The sequence below is a fragment of the Eupeodes corollae genome, chromosome 2 (genome assembly GCF_945859685.1).
Source record: "Eupeodes corollae chromosome 2, idEupCoro1.1, whole genome shotgun sequence".
In the NCBI taxonomy this organism is placed as follows: domain Eukaryota; kingdom Metazoa; phylum Arthropoda; class Insecta; order Diptera; family Syrphidae; genus Eupeodes; species Eupeodes corollae.
Window position 1 is genome coordinate 155366482 of NC_079148.1, and position 18655 is coordinate 155385136.

Consider the following 18655-nt stretch of genomic DNA (forward strand, 5'->3'; position numbering starts at 1 on the left):
TTACTTGGTAACAACTCTGATTTATCAATCCAAAACAAAATAATGCTGTATAATCAGGTACGAAAGCCTGTTTGGAACAAAGTCCTTCGTGGAATAGTTAATGCACCTTGGTACATAAAAAATACCGATCTACATCGTAACTTACAAATAGAAATGGTTACAGAAGTTGTTAAAAATTCGCTGTATCGCACAACCAGAGACTGCAAAGTCATACTAATTCTGAAATGGAGTCCCTCTTGAATATAAGAAACCATGTTCGGAGATGAAGAAGAACCAAGCCTCAAGAGCTTATGGTCTAAAAAAAACATGGGATAGTATTAAAAGTTTAAACTCCCCCCAAAGTGATTGAACAAAGTTAAGAAAGAAAAATCGGAAGTCGATCCTTCAAGATTGGTCCTGATGAAGGGGAGGTTTTAGTGGTTAAAAGTTTCACACTACTTGGTTTCGAATACTGCCAAGTGTCTTTTGAAGATTTCCCCCTGTCAAAAAAGAAAAATATCAATAAGAACCACTTTTTGATTTTCTATATCCCAGTGAGTTAAAAACAACATTCAAAAAATCTCAATTTAAGGCTAAAAAAAATACTGAGCTTTTAATTTTTGAGAAACTACAATCACCATTTGGTGCCATCATCTGTTCTTATGGCAAGCGTTATATCAAACCTATTAAACCAACAACTTTGAAGCATTCTAAATCAATATTCAAACATTCATAAGCCAGATTTATTGCAAAAAATTGTGAACAATTAGACTTATCCATTGAACTCTGTAACTTCAAGTCATATGTTGGAAATCATACTTGAAAAGTAAATTCTATGATATTGTAAACCAGACTATAAACGAGTTGCTCATATGACCTTAAATATGTTTCCTTACTTGTATAAGTTTAGATTTTTAAACTAAAAAAAAGTAACAAAAAAACAACTTTTCCATGAATAAATTCCGAAATAAAAATTCCTTAACTTTCAGCCACCCCTCAATCATTCTAAATTTCATTAAAATTAAAAAGCAATTTGTCTCCTTGTTAGATGATTTAACTAACAAAGCCTAATCGAATTCAATAAATTATCCTATTCTTAATTTTAATTAATAGTGTCACTATAAAATATTCAACTTAACCATTAACTAACAAAAGCACAAGAAGTCAACAAACTGAGTGAATCCAAAATATTGTTCTGTATGTTTTTTGGGAAAAGCAGATATATACAAGAAAAGAAGCCATTGAACCCATATCTGAGTTGATGTTGAGCTGTGAGCGCCATTATGCACCACCATCAGCTCAATATAAGCCATCCAACTCTTTGCGCGCTCGCCGTTCTTTTTTTCTTCATAAAGTCATTGACCTACCAAATAAAATCTTGCTCATATATCTCTCTTTGATTTTGTTGTTACTTTTGTTTTTTATTTCTTGTATTCTTTTGATTTTGTTTGTTTTTTTCATCAGTGGATGAAACGGTGGTGAATTTAAGAATTTAAGAAAACTTATGAACACAATTACAATTCTTATGCTTTGAATGCATCTTTAAAAAGTTGCAATAAGGATTGAAATTTCTTGAGTATCTCCTCAGAGACAATGGTTTATCAAGAATACAATAATTACTATCTTCTTTCGGTTTTGCAATGGTACGAGTATTTGAGTTTTTACAACTCACACTTAGAGAGTTTTTGCAAAACTACCGTTATTCAATTTTTCTCTTTCAAAACTAAAAAAATAAAAGAAAGAAAGAAAGAAAGAAAGAAAAAGAAAAGAGTTCTAATAGTTTTCATTTCAACATTCATTTGATATAAAATTTTGCGCGACATATACCCACACTGGTATATAGATAAGATCTACTAATTCCTTGCTTCTAGACAAAGTGTCAAGAGAAGCATTAATATATGCTTGGATTCTCTTATTTATATGAAATTTAATCAACAGGTAAATTCATCAACATCAACATTATCATCATAACATTAAACGAACAGGTAGATGCTCTCTTTATTTTTGCTTCCGTCTTACATTAGAATAAGAACATTTTGTTTGTTGGTATTTGAGTGTAATCGTCATTTTTACCTGTTTCTCTTTTCATTCTTTTGTATATACAAACGAAGAACTGATGAAGGTGAATTCAGAAAAAGTCTCTTATTATTTCTGGTTCTAACTTAAGTTGTGTATGTGTGCGTGTTAAAACGCACATATATTGAAAATATTCTTTTGACTCTTCTGCTTGAGGTTTTGGATGATATGATACGCTCGAATCGACAGCAATGAGTCTGGACTGGGAATTGAGAATCATCCGTGAATCAGTTTTCCGTAAGCAACAACACGACATAGACGGAATAAAATTCTAACAATTTTTCGCTTATAAATATTTTATATGACCACCAATTGAATTTTATTTTTTTAATATTTTAAACTTTGCCTTATTTTGGACGAAATTATTTGTTGTTGACTAAAATTGAAAACACACGCGGAGAATACTTCTAATCGGAAAAGAATACATTTTAAGACTGGATAAAATTAAGGACACGGATTTGGATATCTAAAGCATAAGATACTGTTTATTTATATTCAAAGAAAAAAAAAGAGGTACTAAGCCCACCAATATAGAACCACCCGGTCAATTTTGAAATATTTTTGAGTGAACTGTGTATTACAAAATAATTATGAGAAGTGAGACAAATATAATTCAAAAATAAAATACCCATGAATTAGAAAATTAAGTGATAATAAAAGTTCTTAAGTGAATTATAAAAAATCACCGGAGCAGTATCGCATCAGCTATCAGATAAAGGATTAACTGTTAATGGAACTTTACAAAATGATTGGATTAACTGAAAAAGGATTACATAAGAATTGAAAACGCCACCACAATGTCTGCAAAAGGTAAGTCAAGAGAGGGTATAAACTAACTTGAAACGAAAGAGTTGAGGTGCAAACTTTTATTTTTGTTTTTCATATATTTGTTTGGACTGGAAAAAGGAGTGATACTTATTTTTATTTTTTTTTTACTATAGTACAATATAATTAAAGTATATTGTATATTTATTTTAAAAGAGGAAGAAAATGAATTTTTTTGTATTTTACATTGATTTTAAGGAAATTATAAATTCCAAACAAAAGAGTTGAGCGGCAAACTTTTTTTCTTGTTGACATTTTATAGGAAGAATCAGAATAGATTAAGTTTTAATTATTCTAAATTTTAATTATTTGCACAAATGCATTTCGTGCAATGAAAAAATCATGATAAGGTTTCACCTTGAAATAAAATTAAAGGATCATTCCAAAGCTCTTATAAAATTCTCGGATGCATAAATTTAAACCCTGCTAACAGAGATATAATAAATTACAGAAATTGCGCATCAATTTCAACATTATATTACTTAACATAGGCACCTGTTAGGCATGATATTCCAACGAAATCTTAACGTTCTGATAGTTGTTAAAAGCTCGAAATAGTTTTTTTTTCTTTTAAGTTTACCATCACCACTTGTCAATAGTTTAAAATTGAATTTATAAGCATTTGGTTGTACATGGATAGATAGACATTACACCTTATTTTATTTATTGTTATTGTTTGAATTGTTTTGTTAATCAAAAGCTTTTATTTTGTATAAAGTCCTTGACTTTGACTTTTGATGACTTCTCTCTCACAGCACCTTTTTGGTTGAGTCACTTTGAGTTTTTTTTTGTTTAACTCTCACAACGTTTACGTCACTCTAAGCTCGGAATTCAATTTCAATATCAAGGCTGAATATAATTTATGAATATAGTTAAAGTTCTACGTCGTTTATGGAAAAAAATGTAATTATTCTTTTTTTTTTGTTGTGTGATTAATGTATTGGCAATTGAACGAAATTAGTATGAATCTTTGATGTGTCAATGACATAGGTTTTTTATTTTTGGAAACTTTTGATTTTTAACACAAAAATTAATAAATCAAAAAGTAGACGTATAGTATTTATTTTTATTTATTTATTACGAGAGTGGGGTGGGATGAGGTGTGAACAAAAAAAAAATCATCAAGGTTATTTAAAACCGAGATCACCACAAAGCACACTACATTACGTAATTTAGAATAATTATTATTGTTTTGTTCTTACTTTGTAGCAAATAAGCTTGTTTTTTGCGATGATAATGTTATGTTGCTGGGTTGTTTTTGAGTTTAATTGTGGTAGTCATTTTTAATTGCAGTTACATAATGGAAGATAAAATATCGTGAGAGGGTTCGTTTTTAGATATAATTTAATACTTTGTACAATTTATAGTGCTTAGGCTGTTCTAAAATTGTAAATAGGTAATTAGTTACAAAGTGTTAGTTTTCGTTTAATTTCCGTAAAAATTAGCTAGATACTATAAAATGTTAACAAATTTTCCTTATTTTAAGGAAGAATTTCTATTCAAAAAGTTTGTGTTTTAAGAATTTTCAAACTCCCGACGGCATTTTCTTGACTGTCACAGCTTTTTAGTCTAATAATTGTAATATTTTCAATACTCATTTCTATCTTTATTTCTTTTCCCGAAACACAATTAATTATCTTGATATCTAGAAATCTACTTTAAATTTTATTCAAATCATTATTTAAAACAAAAGAGCTGATCTTAGAACTTTTGTGGCTTTATTTAAATTTCAATAAAATATCAAATGAAATATTTCGGTATCAAAGATCGTTGTTTAATGTCTTGATCTCCATCTTTTTCTTTCTGGAAAACATATTTTTTTAATCACTTAATTGTGGCAAAATTTAAGAAAAAAACATAAAATAAAATTAAAGAATAGACCACCATCACATCATCTCTATTTAAGAAATCTTTCATAATGTATGGAAATAGTTATGTGGTGATTACTCAATCCAATTAAAATCATCTTACCTAACTGGCTTGGCCAAAAAAAGAAAAAAAGCTCAAAGGCAAAATGATTAAGCAAATTATATTCTGATGGAGCTGCAAACTATCAGCCACATCAAATTCATTATAATCCAACTGCCAACAATTAATTTCACTATCTCCCCAGGGAGATACATTTAAACATACATACTCGCAGAATAGAATAAATAAACAAGATATATATGACAAGGTTGTTGACCAGTTGCCATACAAAGATGATAATGATGATCGCAATAAACGCCTTTCGACCATAAAAGAAGCATTTTATAGCATACAAAATAACGAACTTTTTATAAGGTATACATACAAAAGAAAAAACGAACACAATCTTTGCGTCTATTCCTTCTTCTATGGTCTCCTCTGCAAAATCTAGTACAAAAAACACCTTGAAATGAAAATGAAAATTTTACTGCCACTACCACACTCTTGGGGGGCGAGTTTGTTGCCTCCTGGTCAAGAACCAATAGAATCGTATCATGATGCGGATCAAAATAATTTTCTATTAGACCATTATCAATTTTTATCACAAAGCATCTTGGTAGAACCTTTTCAGAGGAAAGAGCACATTCAAAAAAAATATCCCATCATATCACTTAGTAATATCTAAGTCGCCCATATAGATACTCTTCTTCCAGACGAGCCTGATCCTTTCATGTCGTTTTTTCAAGGCAGGGGTCAATGTATCTTGATGGTAAGAAGCCAAATGAAAAAATGGCGATTAGGTTTCTTTTTTTGTTATAAATTGCCACTTCACTTCTGAGAGGCGTGCTCTCACCGGAGTTATTTTAAATCAACAAGTATCTTACAATGTCCACAATAATATTCTAAGGTCATTTGCCTTAAGACCACTGAGAGCACGGGGCAAATTAATAAATAACAAACACAAAACACCATCAGTACTTCTTAGAGATTGAAAATTGCTCAACCATAAGAAGCGTTTAATTGTACCATCGCATCGCCCTGAAACAACCTGAAACAGGCTTAAACTATATGACGCGAGGAATATCAACCCAGCAATCATAACCCCTTCGTGCATCAGCCAAAAACACAATACGTATATAGAAATTCACTTGCACTCTTCTTTATCTGGTTGCTGTTTGAGTGTGGTTGGAGATGGCTATGGCGATGGCGACGATGGTGATGGCGCAAGGATAGTCATTGACCAGCTCAGCTCTTAAGAAATATGCCGGACTAGAAAATCCCAAACACAAATACTCTCTCAAAGAACAGAGCGCAAAAAGTCATCCAGGTGCGTCCATCGTCATCGTCTTAGTCGTTGTCTTCGTCGTCATCATCATCGTCATCGTTGCAGTCGCCTTGATTGAAAGTTCAATGAACGTCTCTCTTGGTCGCTTTTCTAACATATACGACAATCCTGTGGGCTAAGTATAGTACTCTCGTGTATAAGCCCAAGCCCGGCCCAAGAACCCCATCTTAAAAGTGCATTAGCCTTTGCCATGAAATGGTTTCATTTTCGTTTGAATTTCTTCCCAACTGAAATGATCATGATGATGATCATGGTGATGGTGATGGCGCGCACAAGAACAAGAACAAGAAGAAGAACAAGCCAGGCTAATGCCTTGCCATGCCAGCAGAGGTTGAGTCTGCTTTAAGACAACAGCCAGCCCCAGCAGTTATAAGTTTGATGGTTGTTAGAGTTAGAGAGATGCGCGCCAGGCTGGTTTATTCTTATAAACATACTCGTATACCGTCGTCGTAGTCTTCGTCGAAGTTGGAATGAAGGGAAACCAGTTCTAAAAAGGCTCTTGCTCTCGCACAGGTCTCAGCTTAGCTCAGCTCAACTCAGCTGAGTTATAAGTATGTATATACAACAATCAAGACCAAACAATTACAACAACAAACATCTATGCCCAAGAAGTTGAAACTTGGAATAAGGAATCACTTGCCGTGAAAAGGGCGTTCAACTATAGAATATGCGCGCGCGTGTTATTCGATTGTTCGTTCTCTTCTTCCCTTTGCCTTTTTTGAAGTTTGTTTGTATCTTCTATATAATATAGTATGTGGATTATAAAAACTGTCTGTTTCACTCTTGTTTTCTTATTCGTCTTGTTTTGGAAGTTTCCTTTAAAAAATAAAAACCCTTTTATCCCACCTTGAACAACAAGTTATATTCTATCGACTTTTGTACACAACAAAATCACACCACACCATAAAACGCACAACAAACATTAAAGAAGAGTTCATATAATGTAAGCCAATCCATCAAACTTTTGGGCACATAATTCATGTTTCTAAACAAAGACGTTTTATAGAAATTTGAATAAATTTTAAATTTCGTTTGTTGTTCTTTGATTTTTAAAACTAATTGATCTGTTCTGCGTTAAAATAATACAAACAAAAAAACAAAAGAAGGCGTTGATTCAAAACATTCTTGGAGGCTTACATAATTATTTTCTATAGGCAGATGACGGGATAGCTTGGATGATGATCCAAAGAATACCCTGATGGTAATAATCGAAGAGAATTTAATGTTTGTTTGTAAACTTTATGGATACAATTTTTTCTGTGTTTTGAGTCAATACATTTTTGAGTGTGTTTGTATGACAGGTATCATTCTTCGTTTTACCCGTTTTTCTCCAACTCTTCAATTGTGATACTCTTAACCTTGAACTGTAGCAATGAACTTTTCGTTTGTTCTTTAGCTTCTTCATTTTGGGTATTTTACTGCTGTGATGATGAGGCAATGGTTCATAAATGAGTTAAATTCACATTTAAGGAAATAAATTTGTGAAAAACTTGATGAATTGGTTTGGAATTTATTTTTTTGATAAAAATTATTAACAGACGAGTTTTTTTCTTAGATCATTCTATTGGAATTTGTTTATTGAGAGAAATTACGTTTAATAAATCTCGTTATTACTTTAGGTACTCTATTCATTGAGTATTGAGATTCCTTTTTCAGCCGCACATCAAGAATGTGAAATTCTTCATACAACTCTGTTTTTCGCTTCTATTCTGATATTCAAACGCTCAAAAAGTTCCTAAATCCTATCCAATACAAGTCGTAAATTGTTTAAACACCTTAAGGGGTAGTAATACGCTCCTTAGTCTATAAGAGGCAAATTGAGATCATCTGTTTGAGGAATAAAACAGTAAGGAATATTTTCAGCATAACTTCAAACTGGTGCCATTTTTACAAAAAAAAACTTGTCAAGTGTCAAAATATAGCCAAATTGCGGCCTTTATAACATCGAATCTTTTCAAGATAAAAGAAATGCAATATCTTGTCCCAAACCAGGTAAGACACTCAATAATCACACTTTAGCAAATCTGCAGAATTCTAAAGCTCTCGTTATAAAAAGTCTTTACCCACGCAGAAAGATTAGCACTTAATCTGTTTATAGTATTTTAACTCCTCTTCAACTGTGTTTCATTATTTGAAAACTATCCAAAACCATTACAGACTTCAAAGGCAAGATCATTTCTTTTTAAATAATCTCAACAATATCGAACAAAACACTCGACCTTAAGATCAATTTGATGCCGTTAATTCAACATAATGAAATTCGATTCCCCTTCAAATCTTCAAAAAACAAATCAAATAACCATTTATCATTTCACAGGTTTATAGCAATGGTCTCTTACTTTATATTCAACAAAATCATGTTTTTATTTCATTCCTCGCTCACTCTCGTTAAAGAGGCTCTAAAGACCGAGGTGCAATGACCTCATAGGTATTATAACAACAATACCTGTTCTTCTATATTTTTAATACCCTTATCCAATATTTTGTGTTGTTTTTTTTCACGTATATTCTTTTTTTTGTATGTGCTCATTTTCTATTGTAATCAAAAAATAGAATCGAACAAATCTTTTAAAAGATCAAATCACCGACGATATCAAACAATAACGTTGATGATGATGACCGAATCAATATTGTGTCATCAATTCTATTCTTTTTTATTTTTTTCTTCTTATTTTAATTTTGTCTATGTTTCCTTTTACCCACTTTGTGTTGACAAGGAATGACATAAAGAAAGAAGAAAAAAGAATTGCAACCAAACGGTGCAGTGCAACAACGCAAAGAAAAAGAAGGAACATTGTCATGTGTGTAATAAATTTTATTTGCATAACGTTGCGTTGTATGTCATTAAGACCTTTCGGATTGCCTTTTAACACAGCTCACAAGTTCCTTGTTCTTTTTTTTAATATTCTTTTTCTGTGTTGTTGTGTTGTGTCCCTCTTTTGTGTTATTTTAACGGTAAATAATGCTGGTATGCAATGTGTATGAAACGCAGAAACCTATTGAAGTGAGTGTGAGTGGAATTTTTAATTAAAAGATCGTTCCTCAAGTGATAAGAGTGAAATGAGTAAATATTGAATACAAAAAAAACTCAATCATTCGATTGGACTTATGATGATGGAAATCTCACTCAATTTTGTATTCAAACGAAGAAAAGGTGAATGACCGACCTACTCAAGCGCTGCTGCTTCTATACCACACGACAAGTGTTGAATGCAACGCGCAATTGTATGCACATCTTCAGGGGTGACCATACCAATCTGGTGCCATCGTCGATGAACACGCGGAAACAAAGTCTTTGACCAACCGAACCGAATGACCGAACGATGGCGACAAGAGCGACATCAATGAGCACAAAAGAGAAACAAAACACATACATACATACATAAAAAGCCATATCTGACACCAATGACGGTGTCATTCAATATAGGTACAATCTTGAATCTCATTGTCGAATGTCAGGGTTTTTGTGTGAGGTTCGCTGCGCTACACTGCACTGCACTTCACTGTACTTCAATTGGTAAAATGGCTTTATTGTTTTTGGCCATCACTTGGCTGCATTGGGTGACTGAACAGGAACACACATAATTGACTATGACTTCAACACGAGTGGGAACAAAATTTAATAATAGATGTTTTCAATGCAAAAGCTCTTTTCACATGCGGGCCGAAAAATGTTGTGTTGTAGGTACTTTGATGTGTGTATTTCAAAGAAGTAACGGATTAATCGAAAATATGTTAAGAACGTGCGTTGAATTTTTAATGTTTCCACTCCTAGAATCAAGGTATAGGTATAAACCACTTATGAGGCCCGTTTAATGCATGTGTGTGGACATTTGTCTAAAAAAAAATGTTTTTCTTTTTGAGTAAACTTGATTATTTGATGTTTATAAACATGTTGATGTTGATGAGTAGTAAATTGAGCAAGAAAATATTGATGTTTATAAACATTTTGATAAGTAATAAAGTAAAAAATGGACGCATTGTTTAAACAATATGTTTACAAACTTTACTAAGGTGTCTCACTTTCTTACTTTCCAATGCTTTAAGGGCATCCTAGACTATTTGAAAAGTCGCTGTCCTTTTTCAGTTTAGAATGGTCCCCTTGGGCCTGGACAATATTTTTAAAAATGATTATGGCTTTGAAAAACATTGGAGAATTAATTTTATTATTAAAAATATTTTAAAATTACTTCTGATTTTGTAGTATTCAAAACTTCAAACGCGTTTGAATAGAATAAAATTGAAATTAGCAAAAATTCTTTAAAAATACATGTTTCATCGACGTTAGTAGGATTTTTAATAATAAATTTAAAGTTAATTTGTTATTAACAATTTTCTAAAGAATTTGGAAAATTTTCAATTTTGAAATGCGTCACTTTTGGCAAAATTCTATTTATATTTCTTTAAACTTCTCCTTAGCCCTTAAATAAAAAACTTTTAAAACTTAATTAGTTCTTTTTTAGCAAACACCTTCTTCAATGTTTCCACCTACAAAAAAAATCAATATATCACTTAATTTTTGTCAGCGGTAGAAGCGAGAGTAAAAATGTTTCAAAATATTCTAAACCTTGGTTGTGGGTAGGGTAGGTCTAGGCATACCTACCTTGTGTTGGTAGGTATACGTTGCTTTATAAAAGAATGAATTCAAACCTTTAAAACAAGAAACAAGCTAAGAAACAAACAAATTTTCCGTCTCCTCCCAACCCCTCTTTAAAAAACAACGAGAAAACCTACAAAAAAAAAACATACATTTTTCCTGTCTACCGAATTACAAAAGTGCAACGCACCCAACAAAATGCTGGCAACATTCTCGCCACTTCTTCAGAAAACCCACACACAACCAGAAAAATAAAGATACCAACACAAACACAAGTAGAGAAAACTTTTATAGTTAAACCCATCATCGCCCAGCATAAAGGGTCATTCACACCCAAGGACGTTCATTCGCTTTCCTACCAACAAGTTGTACACTTTATAGCTGGGTGGCAGGGTTGCTGGCTGGCTGACGATTTGGCTAGAAGGCTGGCTGGGGTTGTGACTGATGATGAAATGCAAAAAGCTCCCCTTTCTATTCATACACCATCTCCACGTCTCAGCAATTAAAGTGATTTACGTGCACTGCTACACCAATTCCGACCAACAAACTACACACCCTTTCCCTCTGTCTGCATCTACATCCTACAAATGAAGCACAAAAACAAAACTTTCTACTGTGGTATTATACCCTCTCTCTGCATCAATGTGGAACGAGGCAGCCCTCCACCATGCACCCTTATTCAGTAAAATAATTTGTATTCCTTCCGTCATGCCACCCTCCGCCAGAAGCTTGACGGCGGCGGAGATGAAAAAAAGGGCGAAAAACTTTTGCACATTTCGTTTTCTCTTGTCTGTGGTCATGGCGATTGTGCATAAGGGTTGAAGTTGAAGCTCATGTTGAGGCAGGAGAGAAACAGAAAAAAAAGACTCAGAATCAGCATCGTCCTTGCCCACCCCACTCTACTTACACCAGAGATTCATTGTCAACATACTCAACGACATCGACATCAACATCACGGTAGGGAAAGGGAGAAATTCTCGTACTCGTATTCGTACTTCGTTTCGCAGAACAAACCACCGAACGACCGACCGACCGACCGTGACGCCCTCCGGCTCCGGTGGTGATGGGGGCTTTTTAATTTTATATTTCTAGTCACTAGCTCAGCCGTTTCGTAAATGCAACAACAACAAAATCCACCAAAAACAATAACAACGCTATAACAGGGAGCTCTCCTACATGCATCAGGCCTGCCTTTTTTTTTTTGTAAAAAAGGAACAACATTTGCGATGGCGCTTTCGATTGCAATTTTTATGCTCTATACCTACACATTATGTTGTTGTTGTTGTTTTATTGTGTTTGTTGTTGTTGTAGGGCTATAGTTCTTCTTTTTTATCCGGTTGTTGACCTCGCTCGTTCCGTTCATATTATATTGCAGACACAAACCAAAATCAACAACAAATACGAAGGACAATGCTGAAGATAAGGACGATAAAGACAACGAGGACGAAGAAGAGTACGACAACGACAAAAAGGACGAGGACGAAGAACAAGACAACAACAAACTGAACGGTCGCATGTGAAATCCCACAACTCTGCACATATGAGTGTAATTTCTCTCCGTACAAGGACTCGTTTCGTTAGGGCATAAAACAGCAACAACAAAAATCAACAATTTAAAACAAAAACAATTTTTTAAAATAATCCTTGCAAACACACAACGTTGAGCCGAAAAAAGAGCTTTTGCAATATATTCTTATTCATCGTCATCATCGTTGACGTCGACGTCGTCGTCGTCGTTCGTCGCCACACAAATACACTACAACCCTCTCCCTATATCGATGCACGAGTATATCGCATTTTTGTATGAGTGCAGTAGCAGTAACAGTACTCAGTGCATAACGAATCATATTCCTTGTTCGTGTGCCGTGCCGAGTACCGAGTGCCCTGTCCTTTTCTGTTTCTGCTGCTTTATCGGTTTTAGTCCTATCCCGGGATGGTATCGTGTAAGGCAGGTCATGGCGTCGACTGCGCTTCCTATTTTGCTCTGTAGCTTTTATAAATTTAAATAAATATAATTTTTCATCTCTTAATACAAAAAAAAAAATAAACTATTTATACAACTTCGAAAACGAAAAGACTGAATAACCAACAAAAACCCATAATTTTATAATAAATATAAGTTTAAACAAACAAAAAAAAACATGCTGTTAATAAGGAAAAAGTTAGTAAAATATCTATCGTACTTTCGCAATTTATTCAGGACTGTGAATTTTTTCAAATCGCGTTTGAAGTGAGTTTTGTTTAGTGTTAAAAACCCCAAAAAAATATTATTGGTTAGTGAGTTTTTTGTTTGTTTTTAATTAATTTAAACTAAAATTAAAAATTCTAACCTATGGAAAGAAATAGAAAAAGTTTATGTATATTTTTATGTTAAGAATTTTGCTAAAGTTTTATCATGCGTGCTCTCGCCCATGATAGATAGAATCGAATCTGTACACATCCTTGCCGATGCACAGAGTTCATTAACCTCGGCTCTGGCAAAACACCAATACACCCGAAGGGTGCCACCCTTTATAGTGTATTTTGTGTAAAATACTCACCACTCGCTCACAAATACAAACTTTGAATGGGGATGGATTTCTTGCAGGATTTATGTTAGGCGGCTCGGGCTTGGGTGAAGGGTTGGAAAGGGGGTCGTTCGGGCTAGAGGGAACGTACAAAAAATGAAAAGTGAAATTTCTCTTGTTCTGCAAAGGGCTTTGGCCTTTCTGTGAACGACCCGCGACGACTGCGACTAAAGGCAATGGCGATGAGGATGACGGGATAGAACGGGAGCGGCAGACTCGGTGTTTTGTAGTATGGTGTGGAGATGACGGTACGACGACGGCGAAGTTGTTCGACCATTTTTCTATACCTATTCCCGATTCGATTCTCTCGTGCATATACTCGTAGTTAGTTAAGCCGCCCTGTCTGACTGAATTGAAGCAAGGCGTAGGCACAGTAGCTTGAAGGCACAACAGCAACATTACCAACAGCAAAACTCAGCTGTGTAGATTGTAGAAGCAGAAGGCACAAGGCAGAAAAAGAACCACACACACTGACACCGACATCGACATGGAAATCCTCCAGCCACAGGACAGGCAGGATCAGAGTCAGAGTCAGAAGCATAAGAAGAGGCAAAAAAGGGTTTAGCAGACTATTAAGGACCATATTTTTGTGCTAATGTGTGCGAATGGTAGACAATCAGTCAGGCAGTCAGTTTTATAACCAGCCGACCTAAAAGTTCAATGGCCGAGGCTTTCCGTTTGTCGTAGTTATCGTTGTCGTCGTCGTTCTCGTTGTCGCTGTCGTCATCGTCGTCATCGTTTGGATTCTTTTTTGTTTGGAGGTATATCTTTAGGCCAACATCATCATCGTCGTCATCCATAATCATGGCCTACCCCAAAATTGTTTCCATTGTGTCTGGGCTTGTTTTTTTTTTTTTGTCTTGTGTTGTTTGTGAAATTTTTGCTAACTATCAGGGATGGAGTAGACGCCGCGACGCAAATAATTGGAAACGTTTCTTTCTTATGTGGTGATTTATTTATGCGCCTCTTATAATACCCTGTGCAAGTAAATTATGTAAATTATTATATTTATTGCATAAGTGGGCGTTTTTTTATTCTCCTTACTTTGAAACAGTATTTTTTTTTTGTATTTTGTTTTTGGGAATTTAAATATTATAATGAATGAGTTTTGAAATCCAACTGGATGAATATAAAATACATTCAAAGAAGAAATGGCATAGCAAAAAGGGTTGTGGTGTAGGTATAATGACGTGTGACTTTTTCACATTTTTTTTAAATATTGTTTTGGGGTGGATACTGACCTATGCTACGCTGAAGTGAGTTGAAAGTGTTTGGTTTTTTTTCAATTTTTGTTTTTGTTCGTGAATTATTTTCAATTTTTTTTTGTGAATTCGCAGGGAAATAATAAAAAGGGGGATTAGAAAATGCAGGTGTTTTTATATGTTTTTGGGGTTAATGAATAGTTCTTGGGTTTCTTATGAATGACAACATATTTTTAGGCATGCTTAACAGAGGGGATTATTGTTGGAGGTTAATGACCTTTTCCAGACTTGAGTCGAACAACTTCGACGTTTTCTTAACAATTTTTGTCTTGAATTGGAATTAATTTTTTAGCTGTTTTAACGTTTCGTTCCTAGTTATTTATGAGATTTGTTGGCAAAGAGAGGGGAGTCCTATTTGAAAGTTCTTAAGGTTATAACTATGATCAAATATTGGAAGTTTTTTTTGCTTTAAGAGTTTTAAAAATTCCGAAAGGATGTTTATTCAACTCAATCCACATATTTATGTTTACAACTGGCCAAAATGGTTCTTTGTATCCCTAATAAGGTTTTCGTCATATTTTAAGATATTTGGATACAACTTGACAACTATAGTTTAAAATTTTTAATAATTTTAAAAATGTCATTTAAATTAAATTTACATCTTCAATCAGATATAATTTTAGTATGGTAATGTTTTGAAGTGCCAACAGGCACTTTTATATCAAAATATTTTGTTTTTCTTGACTTAAAATAGTAATTTGGATTGACCAATTTTGATGCTTGCTTGTTTCCAGTAAAATGGTTTTTACACCCCAAAAACTAAAGGTTTTTATTCGTTAAGAATTTTTTCTTGTAGTGTTTTTGTAAGTGAACATTTTTTGTGTTTTTCTGGTAGCTACGTCAACCTTTCATTTTTATTAAAATAGATACCTTCTTTCTATTCTTTGGGGTTTTGAAAACTCTTCAAAAATAGATCATTTGAATTATTTTTAATTTGCTACTTTAAGGTGTATAGTTTACAAATTTTAAAACTACAATAGAACAAAAATAGCAAAATCACAGTGCATTGAACTCGTAGTTATTTTTAAAAACAACAATATACAAATTTGTCAAGCTTTTAGTTTCGATACACTTTCAATATCTATCGTTTGACTTGAAAGCTTTTCCAAAAAAAGATACAACAAAAACGACAATTTAAAATACCGTCAAATCACATTACATTAGACACATATGTGTTCTCTACACCTACTTTCAAATGGAAAAAAGCTCTTTTTATTTGAAATAAGCTTTGAAAACAAACAAAATAAAAATCATATAAATAAAAAAACAAACAAAATTTATAGTATAGCCTTGAAAAAGTGCATTATTTACTTACAACTGATGTCATAATCAATACAATTAAAAAATATATATAACCCTTATCAGCCCTCATCATCACATTTGCTAAACGACACAAGGGCTGATAAGACCTGACTGACTGAACCCATGTAGGGAATATACCTAATTTCATTAAAAATTATAATGACTTTCACTGCGCAATTTTGTTGACTTTTTATATTTGTTTAGTTGAATTGTTATCTCTATTTGTTTAAACAAATAAAAGGTAAACTGAAATCATCTAATTTTTTAAAATTTTTTTGATTAGGAACGTTTTGAACTTTGAAAGATTTGTTGTCATACAAAGTTGGAAATTATATTATTTTGCCCATGGTTTCTTATTTCAAAACTACAATGATAAAATTTTTAAAAGATTTGTCTACATTAAGCTATAAATATAACCATTAAATCTATGAAAAGCTCAAATTTTATCAAAAGCTCAGTAATGTGAATTTATCATACCCTCTTAGAACATCCAGGCACATTGAAGTTTGCATCGAAACTGACCCCAAATAACCCATTCTCAACAACGACGGTATATACCTTTAAACATACGTTAAAAACCCTCATGGCTCTTTCAAGTTATCGAATATAGAATAATTTGCGTCTTGACTGAGAACTTACCAAACCAAACCAAAACTACCCTCACCGGCTGGCCGGTTCTACCACAGCCGGATTCGGCTAAGAAGCGAAAGTAATGATGAAAGCGCATTATGCGCCGCAGAAAGAGAAAATTCCAAATCAACCCCTCATGAAGTCGTTCGTATACATTTTCTTCTTCGGATGTCCACAAAATTTTCTAAAACAATGGAAACTATTTTATACTTAGTTTGTGTGATGTGCGGTATGCGTGGGTGAAAAATACACAAACACGGATACGTTTTGAGAGCTTTTATCCTTCCTCCCCTTTAAGGTTCGTTTATTGTGTTGTTTTTTTTTGTACTGTCTGATTTTTGTTTTTTCTTTGTCTTTTATTTTTGTTGCAATATCTACCTAATAAACTTGCAACCCTCACCTTCGTCACCCGTTCCACAAAAGGGAAACTTCCGCACACCAAAACTAACACAGGGATACGATCATTTTCAATACACTCTGCTATGCTCATGACTCTCTGTTGCAACAGTCGAGTCGTCTTTTGCCACTGCAACACACATTGACAAGCAGAAGTGATGACAATGTAGGTAGCTGCTCTTAGACATGCGCCACACAATTCAAGGTTAAAGTGCAACGAAACCTGCTCAGGCGTATGTCATCATCATTATCCTCACAATCATCAACCATACTCTAGATATATGTATCTATGTATTTATATGCACTTTACCAATAGTAACTTATTGAAAAGGTGTGAGGTTTTATTTATAAATATTTCGATTTGAATTTTGGTTATCAAATTGAGAGATGACGATAAGGGGATGAAGAGATAAAGAGAGAGCGATATTTAAATGATGCTAATAAAATGCCATAGTCTAACATCTGTATATTGAGTTTCACAACTGAACTGCACTGGTCACGTTACTATATTCCGACATGTTAGGTAATAATCCACCAGCATCACTGATCACAACACCTTAACATCCCCTTCTCCCCCACCCTCACCACCAGTTTCCCATCCCTCTTAACAGAATTTATTGTATTGAAAAATATGCGCTCCTCTCACATGAAACTTAATTCCTGCATGCATGACAGGCATACTTATAGGTTTGAGTATATCATCAAATCACAATCCCACCCCACAGTAATTTTATAGTTGATGTTGTTACTGTCGTCCAGTTGGTTGTAAAAGTTTTGTTTTTAATTATTTATTGTATTGTTTTAGGTCTGTATTATTCCCCGACATGTGAGGCAGATTCTCCATTTTCCAACCCCCCCATAGTTGGTTTGTTTAAATTCAAATAGAAAATAAAACAATATGTGAACAAAATAAAATAAAATATTCAAGGTCACAGCTGGAAAAAAATATTATAATCGTTATAAGCGAAAGCGATATTTTTTTGTATTGTTTTTATTGTCGTTTTATAATAGACGTGGAAGTGTACACCAAAATGTATGTAAATATTCGTTTTAATGGAAATGGATATTATTTAAAAAACAAATGAGAATACGAATCATAATTTTTAAAACTATTTCCCTTCATAATGAATACATTTAAAAAATGCTATAAAAACTATTTGGTAAATTGCAATATATTAATGCCCTTTTGAAATTATAGACCTTTAGCATTTTTAAGCACTATTTTCATACAGTGAGTGTATTATTTTGGTCAAAAACCTATCCAAATAAATCGGTGACTGACTGAATTAGTCCAAAATGGACTCAACCCAAACCAATCCCTTATCCGAACAAGGAAAATCAATTCCTAATTAAAATAACCATGGTATCAACAGGACGAGGAAGAGGAGGGAACAGTTCTTCACCTTCCCCGTACCTGCCCTGCGCTAGCTCAAAACCAAGAATTACCTAGGAGAATTTTTCTTTGACGATCTAAACGATCTAAGGCATATCAGCATAATCAGCCTGTCGCGTTTCGTAAGGGACTCAAACTGGTTCCATTGAGCTTAGGAGGAATCCTCAAGATTCATGTGGTATAAGAATGGACCATTAAACTGGCATAAGTGTGTCCGTTTCCATCATGGCCATTTTAACCTAACCTGATATCACCTTTTTAAAAAATTAAGACTTATTCAAGAGGTTATTTCCACCCTTAAAAAAACATGTGTAAAAACACATTATAACACACATTCATTCACATTCTTGATGTGCTGCTTAAAAAACAAAATCT

General features: G+C 33.5%; 1 protein-coding gene across 2 annotated transcripts in view; it reads left to right on the plus strand.

Moving 5' to 3' along the window:
* Positions 1-2292: 2292 nt before the first annotated feature.
* The window catches only part of LOC129944282 (uncharacterized), a 34554-nt gene continuing 18191 nt past the window's right edge, over positions 2293-18655 (plus strand). For both annotated transcript variants that reach the window (XM_056053620.1, XM_056053621.1), the window contains exon 1: positions 2293-2865. The gene's annotated coding sequence lies outside the window, so the exon portion shown is untranslated. The remainder of the gene's footprint in view (positions 2866-18655) is intronic.